Source organism: Trematomus bernacchii, unplaced genomic scaffold (assembly GCF_902827165.1).
Source record: "Trematomus bernacchii unplaced genomic scaffold, fTreBer1.1, whole genome shotgun sequence".
NCBI classification, from domain to species: domain Eukaryota; kingdom Metazoa; phylum Chordata; class Actinopteri; order Perciformes; family Nototheniidae; genus Trematomus; species Trematomus bernacchii.
The window spans coordinates 311,179-321,124 of record NW_022987575.1 but is presented as its reverse complement, the minus strand read 5'-3'; the positions used below and the strand labels follow the sequence as shown (position 1 = coordinate 321,124).

General features: G+C 41.3%; 1 pseudogene; it reads right to left on the bottom strand.

Moving 5' to 3' along the window:
• Positions 1 to 3,240: 3,240 nt before the first annotated feature.
• Positions 3,241 to 9,850, bottom strand: LOC117479735 (annotated as a pseudogene).
• Between the last annotated feature and the right edge of the window lie 96 nt (positions 9,851 to 9,946).

Below are 9,946 nucleotides of genomic sequence, written 5' to 3'. Positions count from 1 at the left end.
CTTTGTTACTGTAAACTGTTTCAGCAGACTGTCCAGTTATTATACACAGCAACATGATCATACACTACCTACCATCTCAGATTTAAAAGGGTATTTGAGTTCTCTGAGAATAGCTGATGGGGTTTTTCAGATGTCATAAACACATGAACTGCTTTTTTCACTTGATTCCAAATAAATACAATAAAGTTTAATCAGAATGTATTTTTATTTCTTAAAAGAAAAGAATACAATTAAAAAACTTTTGTGTTTTTCAAAAAATGCTGTTTTGCTAAATATTCATTTAAACAAGGATAAGACAAATACTGTTGTCTCTGAAACATAGACATTCATGAAAGTACAAACGCTTGTATGTCGTACGTTGGATTTTACAACAAGTACACAATAAAAGTAGGCCTACTTCATTGTATTTGTGGTAGTAGTCTAACAAGTACTGAGTCCAACAGCACCAATTTTATTAAGAACTTATGGCTAAAAAATATTTGATCTCTCATCAAATATAGCAGAAGTGGCATGCTTTTGTTCTCAGGAGGGGACTTTGAGAGAGTATTACCCAAAAAGTACACAGTAAAAGTAGCCTACTTCATTTTATTGTAGCAGTCAAACTAGGACTGAGTCAAACGGTGTCAGTTTTATTAAGAACTTATGGTACAAATGACTTGTATTGCAAATAAAGCAGAAAAAAACATGCATTATTTTACTCTTGTACAGCGATTACCGTAAAGGCGCTATTAATTGCGCACTCAAAAATGAATAGCTGCTGATTTGACCAAGCGAACGCGAGAGACGGCTGAGTTGACCGCAGTTATGCAACAGCAACCGAAGCTAAACTGACTATCTTGACTACTTGTTGCTATCCTATTGTGGCATCAGCCGTTTTCTAAAGGCACATTTTACCTTTTCATTATGATTCTACTTGTGATAGTCGGACATGACAACCTATGCAGCCCATGTATTGATTCCATCTGATAGCTGCTATAATACAAAACAAAACTTCTGCCTGCTCTCCACAATGATCAATAACAGCGAACGGATGGTCAAAGTAAGATACAAATAAACAGAATCACACGAAGCCTGGTTAATGTTGCCTGACTTTATAAAGTGTGCTTGTTTATAAGTGTGTGGTTGCGTTCTAGTCACTTTGCTCAGCGCTACTGCTTGTTACAACTTTCATTTTCCGTACTCGCTATAAACTGTTATTATGGCTCAGGTTAATCTCGCACCCTTCCGACGTGAGCGTGGTTCTTGGTTCTTGCCGGGCAGCCAAGTGGGGTCAGCTAAGAACCGGTGTTCAGTGTTTAGAGCCGGCTCCGCTGCGGCTGAAACAGGAAGAACCAGAGCTAAATCAGGCTGAGTGTGAAACATATGGAATGCCATTTAAGCCAAAATTAAATAAATAAATAAATACATAAATAAATACATAAATAAATACATATATATAAATATGCCTATGAAATACATTCTGAAATAAATAAATGAGGCAATAAATATGTATACATGTACATTTAAATACACATTTATTTATTTCATGACACATTTATTTATTTCAAGAGACTTTTATTTCATAATGAGACATTTATTTATTTCAAGAGACTGTTATTTCATAATGACACATTTATTTATTTCAAGAGACTTGTATTTCATAATGACACATTTATTTATTTCAGGGGACTTGTATTTCATAATGACACATTTATTTATTTCAAGAGACTTGTATTTCATAATGACACATTTATTTATTTCAGGGGACTTGTATTTCATAATGACACATTTCCATTTCTTATATGCAAATGACGGGGCGTGGTTAGCTCACAGATCCAGACCAAAGCAACAGCACCGCAACACTGACTCAATAGCTCTTGTTTCACACTCAGCCTGATTTAGCTCTGGTTCTTCCTGTTTCAGCCGCAGCGGAGCTGGGGTAGCACTAGTGTGGGCTAGCCTAAGAGCAGATACTTTTTCAATAAAAAATGTAAGAAACTTATCGCAGAGAGTAGTCGATGGGACAATAGAAGAAACATCACAGGGATTAATGATAGAGTTGAGGACATTAAAAAGAACCTGAGGTTTATGGCTGTTTTTGGAGATTAACAGAGAAATGTGCTCTGTTTTGGCTGCTTTGACTGCCGTCTGGTAGTCGGAGAAGCAAGCACGAAGGATTTCTAGGGAGACATGGAGTTTATCCTTTTTCCATTTTCTCTCTGCACGCCTGCAAGCGCGTCTGAGAGCACGAGTACAGTCATTGAGCCACGGCTCTGATAGAACTTTGGTGCGTCTAAGCGTAAAAGGAGCAACAGAATCCAGTATTAATGTGCATGTCGAGTCAAACATGGAGATAAGCTCATCAGCATTAAAAGCACAGTTCACCTCTAATTTACAGATTGGAGAAGTATTAAAAACATCAGAGAACTGTGAGGCAGTCAAGGGGTTAATCGAACGCAGACGACGCGATCACTTCCACAAGACCTTTACATCATGCATTAATAAACAGTTTGACCAACTTCTGCAGGTCCATATTAAGAGAAGATAAGATAAGATAAGATAAGATGGACCTTTATTAATCCCCGTGGGGAAACTGAGTAGTTTAATGGCGCGTTTCCACTACAGCCCGCAGCCCGGTTTAAGAGGGCTGTGACGTCAGCGGCCCGTTTGTGGTTGCGTTTCCACTTGGCCTAGTACCGGCCGGCGGGTCCTAATTCACAGTTTTTCTGGCCTCATAAAATCGTGGGGCCAGGGCCAAAGACAACCGGGCTGAGTTTGTGACGTCAACGCTCTCGGCTGCTGATTGGTCGGAGAGAATCGTCACAATCTGCGCGCTAGATAATCCATTTTTACAAACAGCATTTTTGTTAACAGAGGAGCTACAACAATGGCAAAGAAAAGCACACCATGGTCGGTCGAGGAAGTGACGACGTCCATTATATTGCAGATGATAAGGTCCAGCGGGTGCTCGACGGGACAACTCGCAATATCAAAGTCTTTTGATAAGACAAATACTGTCGTCTCTGAAACATAGACATTCATGAAAGTACAAACGCGTGAATGTCTTACGTTGGATTTTACAGTCCTGAAGGCAGTTGATACAGTTTAAAAGATTTTAAGAGATCATTTGAATCAAAGAAAAACATTAACAGAAAAGAAAATATACTTTTAATAAAAATCTGGTATAACAATGTATAGAGGGGGCATCCCCCCAAAAGACATACATTTATCACATGAAATTATAGCGAACCCCGTGTGAAACATCAAATGGTTGTTCTACTCGGTGTGATTGACAGGAGAGATGATCAGAGGGGCAGAGTTTTTACCACCATCGTTAAGACCAGTACTAAATAATGGGTAGAGTTTCTCTTTGAAGCAGCAGCCAGTGAAGGAGTAGATCAGAGCTGCAGCATCAACATCATAAAAGGAGACCAGACCCTCCTCATAATCCACAAACACCCCCACCTTCTCAGGCTGAGACTTCAGAGAGAGACGGACTGAAGGATCAGCACAAGCTATGTACTCATTTCCATTCATCAACCCTATCGTCCAGTAACCATTCTGAGGAGAAGGTGTGATCTGTCCCTTCCTGTTGATCGACTCTCTGGCCACTCCTAAATACCACTTAGTCTTTCCTTTAACCTGAACCTCGCAATAAAATCTTCCTGAAGAGAAACTCTGCTTTGCTAAAACACAAGAACACAAATCAAATCTCTCCGGATTGTCTGGGAGATTCTTTCTCACATCACCATGTTTAACTTGTTTTCCATCATCAGACAGGATGAGGTTGGGATATGCTGTATCAGGATCAAGAGTCACCTCCACCTCATACTGCTGGACCCTCTTCAGCTCCACCTCAGAGAGCAGTTTCTTCATCTGTTTACTGAGCGTCTCCTCCAGCTGAGTCACAGCTCTCCTCACAGTCCCCTCATATGAAGGACGGACCCTGACTTCTGTCCAGTTCTTGGTGGGTGGAGCAGCGTTCAGGGACGTGAAGCTTTGGAGGAGGTGGAGCTGGTCTTCAGAGCGTGAGAGCTGCTCCACCTCAGAGCTTCTCTTCTTCAGCTCAGAGATTTCCTGTTCCAGCTCTTTGATGAAGCCTTCAGCCTGTTCCTCTGTCTCTCTCTGCTTCTCTTTGATGGTGTCGATGAGCTCGGCCTGGCTTCTCTCAACAGACTCCTTCAGAGCGGTGAAGACCTGAACACCATCTGCTATCTCTCTGTCTGCTCCTTCCTTACTGAGCGATTCATCTCCTGAATCTTCAGTCGTCTCTTCTGGATCATCTGCTGAATTTCAGCCTCTGTCTTCCCCAGCTCAGCCTTCTTTCCTTCATATCCTTCTTTCAGAGGAACAACATCATGTGTCTTGTGGTCTGAAACACTGCAGAGCATGCAGACACACACCTGGTCGGTCTGACAGAACAGCTCCAGCAGTTTATCGTGCTTCACACACATCCTGCCTTCCAGGTTCTCTACAGGGTCGATCAGCTGATGTTTCTTCAGGCCTGGCCTTGTCAGGTGAGGCTCCAGGTGAGTCTCACAGTAGGACTCCAGACACACCAGGCAGGACTTCAGGGCCTTCAGTCTGGTTCCAGTGCAGGCGTCACAGGGAACTTCTCCTGGTTTGACAACTTGTTGCTCTGAGCTGCTGCTGCTGGCTTTCTGTTGAGCTGACTGTCTGAACTGAGCAGCCATCTCAGAGATGAAAGTGTTGACCCGCAGCTCAGGCTTTATGTTGAACACCTCTTTGCAGTTGGGACACTGACACTGGACATTTCTATCCCAGTGTTCAGAGATGCAGGCTTTACAGAAGTTGTGTCCACATGATGTGCTGACTGGATCAGTGAACACATCCAGACAGATGGAGCACAGAAACTGATCTTCAGTCAGCAGACTGCTGGCAGCAGACATGTCTGTAAGAACAAACAAGGTTTTAACAAAATGTAGTAGAGAATACGGTATGCATAGTGGATGTAAAAAGCTGACACTAAAGTTCACTGCTTGCTTTAAAAGTTAAATACTATCCTTAATGTGTTAAACATGTAGACCGTTTTACAGTTTGATGAAATGTGCTGCTATAACTCTGTGGCCCATAAACAACACATGACCACTGTTTGTTCTGTCACAGTAAAGTCTATGGACTCATTAAACGGACTCTGCATGTCGCAATGCTCTCAATTACATTATTTGAAAAGCCTAATCCATCAGAATATATGTAATCATAGCCTCTGATCCCTGCCTGCTACCAGTCACTTAAATGACTGAAGCATGTGGCTATTAGCTGCTTGTTAGTTATTCAAAGAGAAGGACCACATGGATGTAATGGCGCGTTTCCACTACAGCGCGGAGCACGGTTTAAGAGGGCTGTGACGTCAGCGGCCCGTCTTTGGTTGCGTTTCCACTTGGCCTAGTACCGGCCGGCGGGTCCTAATTCACAGTTTTTCTGGCCTCATAAAATCGCGGGTCTAGGGCCAGAGACAACGAGGCTGAGTCGGGCTGAGTATGCTAAACTAGAGAGAGCATCGCTGGCAAGGGGGCTACAACTACAACAAGATGAACATATTTGACCGTGATTTAATTGTAATACACGTTTCAAAATGATGCCGAAGTAACAACATACTGATACCGGTTAGTAAAAACCATGAATTAATGCTTTGTCAAGTCTGCAGACAGACGGCAGGCGAAAAACCTTTTAAAATGCGTGTGTTCTAAATGGAGATTGGCTAAGCTAACGCAGTATATGCTCCGACCGTCCACACTCACAACAACGGCCTATACAGACATAAATAAAGCAGCGACTGTATTCACCATGACACAGGCAGTCTGTGGTTTGTACTTGTTTAACTTTTGTCTAGTTTCTGAACATATATGAGGAGCTGTGAGCTCTGAGTGCTAACAGCTAACGGCTGTGTTGTTTTTCTGGGGTTCTCTGAAGATCACGTCACGGCTCCGCCTACACTGCGTTACTATAGATACTACCCCAGTTCCTAAACTGTAATGGAAATGCGCCATAAAGTGAGCCAGTCCTAACGAGGCCCAGCCATACCGAGCGGGGCCGAGCGAGGCCGTGTAGTGGAAACACGCCATTAGCCTCTGCAGACCATTTACATGCACAGAAACCTATAGAACACTACAGGAAAGGGAAAAACCCTAAAAGCACAAGTGGGCTTCTTAAAAAATCTCCCTGAGAGGAATTCCTGAGGTTTTGAGTTTATACCTGATGTTGAAACATTGTAAATTATCAGCTTTTGTTATATTTAACAAAGTAATAAAGAAAGTAAAATACGATCTAAAATGCAGGAACAGAGCAACTTCATCCTCAGAGGATAAAGAGGGTCTGCACCCCGAACACAGCTCACATTCCCACTATGTAGAAGAAAGAAACCAGTCTACTAATCCTACCCATACATTCTGTTAGACATGATCTAAACATTCCCACCACCACACCATAAAACCTCCCAGTCCTTAGCCATTTGCAAATCCACCTTTTGCCCTCTGAAATGTAAAACCTAAACACACATATATATATATATATATCTGTTAAAGAAATATAACTAAAAATGCAATTTAACAGAGCAAAAGGCAATCAGAGTACAAGACATATGATCATGGGCGTCGCAGCCATTATATGAGGGTGGGACAAGTCCCCCCCACTTTTTCAAATGATTAGTTTAGACCCCCCCACTTTTACTATGCGGAAAGTCCGTGAATCGGTCTATCCACTCGCCGCACTTTGTAGAGCGCTGTGTCAGTGCTTCACTATCAAATGAAATCCATTCCACTTGCTTATTGAGAGAATGCCCAAATCAATGAAACTCCGTACCATGTTTTCACTGCTACTTTCTACCAAGGCAGATTCTCACATAGCGCGCGCATGTTCAAGGAGTGTTGTCATAGTTGGACAGCTCAGGGGCCTCATTTATAACGCCTTGCGTAGGATTGACGTAGGAAGGTTGCTTACGTAGTACAAAGCACAAAAATAGGTACATAAATTGTCAGCCATTTTCCGATTCACAAAACATTGCGTACCGGCGAGGGAAGTGCGTACGGCACTCCCTACGCCTGTTTCCCTTGATAAATCACAATCGACTCGTAACGCCCATATTTGCCTATAAATAGTCAAAGAAACGCCCATTCATTCATTCATTTTGACTGACTGCATGAAGAAGATCGCAGGAAATGACGACAGAACAGCTAAAAAAGACATCTCACACCGTGTCAGATTTTGGTTATTGTGGGGAGGTCGAGATAAATCATATTGTTTGGTGGATGCAGTTTGAACCAGAGTAGCAGCATGGAGGTCGGATCGTCACCAAAATAAATAAATAAGTGGTCCGAAAAAAGTTAATGACAAAAAAAATACACATAACCTTCCTCAGGCAGTGTGTTTGTACCGGGGACAGGAGACCCCCCCTTGATGAGAAACTGTAAGAAATGATCGGGGAATCCCTCCGGAGTGGAGTCATGACGACTGGATCTGAATTATTTTGTTGTATTTGGTGGTTTGTGTTCCAGCTTTCGATCAGCAACTATATATCCATAATCCACCAGTTAAAGGAAATACAACTAATGTGTTGTGTTATATTAGCTGTACAATTTACCACATATGGTGTTCTTAGTTTCCATACCTCCTGTGTTTTACGAGCGACTTATCAAGTCTTGGCAAACGGCATAAAACACGATTAAACATGATAGTATATAAAACCATGCTCGTATCTTCAACCTATAGAAATGCAAAACGGCGTCAGTTTAGACGTAATTCTGTCCTCCTGCTTACCGCATCATTTATGAGAAAACATTTCATAACATTAACACAACATATTCGAGGTGGTTTTAAATAACATATCCGTATTTATTTATTTCTCCAAGTTATGTTTTTGTGTGCACTGAGGAGTCTCAAACAGGCGTTTGTTTAATCATTTTTAGATTGGCTTTAATCAATGTTTGAAAATGAATTCTTCATATTTGATAAATGAGAGGTAACATTTTATTTATGGTATTATTTCCACATATTTCTCTCCATTCTTCCTTCTGCCAACGGTGTTGCAGTTTCTCGTCTCTCCCGTTGTTGTGCTTAGTGCATACGCATGGGTTAGAGTTTGCGTGGAGGACAGCACCTTTTCCCGTCAAGTTAGTATTTTATAAATCGCAAACATTGCGTAGAAACTGGCGTACGCCATTTTTTGAGCGTATATCCCTTTATAAATGAGGCCCCTGATCTGTTGTATGAAGCGATGCCGGTAGCGGAGGTAAGGCACACACACCAAATGTTCAGGAAATGGTTAATACAGCGAAAATCAAAGCTGACGATCTCTTGGTTCGATATGTTTTCTCCCCCAGACAACATGGACATACGAACATTTTTTTCAAAGAAGAGGAAAGTAAGTCATCAGCTGGTAGCAGTTAATCAGTTAACAGTGATGGCGGCGTCTCACTTCTGGAGAGGAGTTTCGTCTTTATGTCATGATAGAGATACAAATACTGAATAGTTTAGATGAGAAAAGGCATCGAAATGCCAGGTTACTAGTATTTATCATGTAAACAGGGAACATGAATAACCCGATCTCTCTGTGCTCATGTAAACACCATATCCTCAATATGATCATAACCGGGATAATACTCATAAACGGCTTACTGATGTCCATGTAGAGACGCAGTCAGTGTGTTTTACTGGAGCCTCAGTTCGATAAGAGATTCTTTTCTGAGTTCTTTAACTTAGGTACTCTCTCTCAAAATGGTAATGTGTATTATGTTTTAATTATACTTCTTATCATTCAGAAGCTTTTTGTGTGTGTTTATGTTTTACTGAGTGCTTATAGGCTATTTCCATCCCAGTATTCAGTTAACTATTTATTTTCTGTGCACATTACATAGACTAGCTAATATTCTACCTACTGCTTGGGACTTTGAGTCTTCAAAATGTCCAATGTCACAGACTGGGACTTACTTTAGAGTCAGTTGTATTTACATTCAGTATGACTTGTTATGATTCAATGTGAAAGAGTATACTGCTCAATAAATAATTATCACTTCACCACCTCTCTTGACATCTAGGCACTTGAGCGTGAGTCAGAGGCAGAATACAGGGACAGTGGAGAGAGGTCCATTGCTGAGGTGAGTGATGAAAGGGAAATGACAGTTGAGAGTAAATTGTGATGTGGACTCTCATCCCAGGATTTTAAGGAAATCAGTGGGGATATTGAACAGGAAACATTTCAGTCAAGGGGCATCATATGACCAATATAGACAGAAGAGCAACATTTATTTGAACATTTAAGTCAATGATACCATTCCTAGGTGAACTTAACATCCGTATGGAGTCAGATCAGTCTCAATATTAATAAATGCTCACAGAAGGATTCACAAATGTATTTTGCGATTTATATATAAATGACTCTCCACAACAATATCTCTCAATGCACTCACAAATAATTATTGTTGTATATAAATGTACAAAAAATGGGCATTTAAACTGCTTTTTATTAATTAAAAGACAGCTCTGAATTAATAATCAAATATGTTTCCTTTCTTTACTACTGGATGAAATTACAAAATGTACCCATCATTTCCCTCATGCTAGTATAGCCACATAAAAGAATCAAACCACCTGTTAAAATGCACCAGAATACAGGAAATCTATATTTTTTTTCGGCTAGTTAGCTGTTAGCAGGCCTGGGCTAACTGCTGTTCCGGTTCTTTGTCTCATGTTTAGTGAGTCGTTGTGTCTCTGTAGTGCACTCACCAGTGTTTGCAGAGGTTCTGCTGTGTTGTTGAGAAGAAGCTGCTGGATTCAGTTGTTTCTTCAGAGAAACAGAGACGCTGTCTGGACCGCAGCTCTGCTCACACTAAGTTTCACTTTCGCTTCTGTGAAGTTGAAGCTCTCCTGTTTCAGTGCTCCTCCTCTCAGTGTAGCTCTGTGAGTGAGGGTGTATCACTCTCTGGGGAGGACATTAACGCAGCTTTGTAAC